The sequence below is a fragment of the Stomoxys calcitrans genome, chromosome 1, assembly GCF_963082655.1.
Source record: "Stomoxys calcitrans chromosome 1, idStoCalc2.1, whole genome shotgun sequence".
NCBI classification, from domain to species: domain Eukaryota; kingdom Metazoa; phylum Arthropoda; class Insecta; order Diptera; family Muscidae; genus Stomoxys; species Stomoxys calcitrans.
This window is the reverse complement of record NC_081552.1, coordinates 159,905,941-159,907,921: the sequence shown is the minus strand read 5'-3', so window position 1 is coordinate 159,907,921 and position 1,981 is coordinate 159,905,941. Positions and strand designations below refer to the sequence as shown.

At 38.2% G+C, this 1,981-nt stretch overlaps 1 long non-coding RNA gene across 1 annotated transcript; it reads left to right on the top strand.

Annotated features, from left to right (window-relative positions):
* The first annotated feature begins 52 nt into the window (after positions 1-52).
* On the top strand, positions 53-470 carry LOC106094034 (uncharacterized). The gene is made up of 3 exons (XR_009396395.1): positions 53-123; positions 196-310; positions 372-470. It is a non-coding gene; the product is annotated as an uncharacterized LOC106094034 (long non-coding RNA).
* The last annotated feature ends 1,511 nt before the right edge of the window (positions 471-1,981 follow it).

The window sequence follows — 1,981 nt, the reverse complement described above, 5'->3', positions numbered from 1 at the left end:
CTTGTCTCAGAATGAAATTAAGGGAGGAAATTTAATATGCTGCAGTGGTATAGCAGAAATTAGTTCTAAACGCTTCCGAATCGAACAGGCCGAACATACAGCGTGAAACGTCCTGAATTTGGGGTAAGTATTAGCAATTAAAAAAACGAAAATTATTCTGCTGTTTAACTGTTCTTTATTTAACTTTGTTTGCAGGAACTTTTAAAATTGAAATGCGATCTACAATTTATGCAGCGATGGAATATTTTAACACAAATGATTTCGCAAAGGATTTGTACTACAAATTACGGACGGACACCTTTGATGATATGTATTAGAATGGAAATAAATCTTCGTATCTATACTCAACACTTTCATTTCTTTTTTAACAGTCTTTAAAATATTGTATAAATAGCTTAACGGAACTTCTGGGAAAATATGGTGCTTACTTCTATGCGATTTATTTGGGATTTTTCCAAAGCCATTGAAAACTTAATCTGTGAACGTTTTTATTTTATATTTATATTTGCAACGTATAAATTTGAAATATATTACAATAGAAAAATAGAATAAAGGATTAATGTGGGAATAAATAATATATCTACAATTAAATTAATTATTTTATGCGCAATATTTAAATCTGAACGGAATAGAAGATGAGATTTTGCCAAAATTTGTTCAGATGTATTACCATGCAGTCAATATTCCGGATATTTTGTTCCATCAACTGTGTTGATTTCAGTTCAAGATATCTTTCACGATTGTTCATCATATGCACTGAGTAAAGAATAAATTAGTTCCATTTATTAAACGTTGAACCATAATGAAGTTCATTTTATATAATTATATTATATTTTAGATTCAAATCATCTAAAAACGAATAGAAATGTCTCTAGCGCTATATGAAGTTCAACTTCATTCGAAAGTAGTTTATTTTAACTCAACCATTGGGTCACTTTTTTTGAGTGTAATATAGCTTTGGGTATCCGAACGGGACACAAAGGACTACGAGCTGACTGATGCCAAATAGGTGCTGCAAGTGATAGCATGTGTAGGGCATGAGTGGAAGATCATGAGACGTTGAAACATTTTCTATGTCGTTGCCCGACTTTCGCGGCTAACAGACACCGACACTTAGATGGGAACACCATACCAGACATGAACCAACCAATTTCCTTCGAAGTTACTTTTTAGTATTTAGATACTGATAATTGTGGCGCGTCTGCGCCAGGCTCAAATAGTCGATAAACAACTGGTCTGCAGGGGCTTTTGACGAAGACATCTGGCACGAGTCTTGAGAACAAGACCAAACCAATTTTACCTTCGCATGTCTAAAATTTGCCTAGACCATCGGCTTTCTCTGGCAATCCAATACGCTCTTTGAGGGTTTTTAATAATACAAGACGGATTGCTCCCAGATAAATTGGGAGGGTTGATGCGAATGATCCTACAACTTTCAACGTTAAGAAGAGAGGCTCTCTTAATTGCGCTCGAGGATTAGTTGAACAGGCTATCCCAAAGATTACACGTATACAGACGGAAACGGTACAGCAGTCAGGCAAAAGGCTACGGTCACATGAAGAGCATTCCAGATTGCAGGACTCTGAAGACCCCTCTGCCGCGATTGAAACAGGTGAAAAAGCGTCGAAACGGGACACGATAAGCCCAGTGTGGGTGGGTCCTCCGGTTGGAATGGGATCTAGGTGTGCGTCGGCGGCGAATGACGGTACTCAACAGGTACTTCGACAGCAGCAGATAGTGAAGCATCTAAGGAGGAATCGCTCACTCCGCAAGGGTTCAGTGTTTTGAGAGAGTGCGGTTCCACTGCTTTCTCAACTGCCCCTGGTTGCGTAAGGAAACTTATCATGACAAGATTGAATAAATCTTGTGAGGATGAACTCCTGGCGGACTCAGAAGACGAGGCAAAAAAAAAATGTTTCACCATTGTAAGGCCACTTTGGCTCCACTAAAAGTCCTTCTGATGGTAGGAAGATTTGACGTG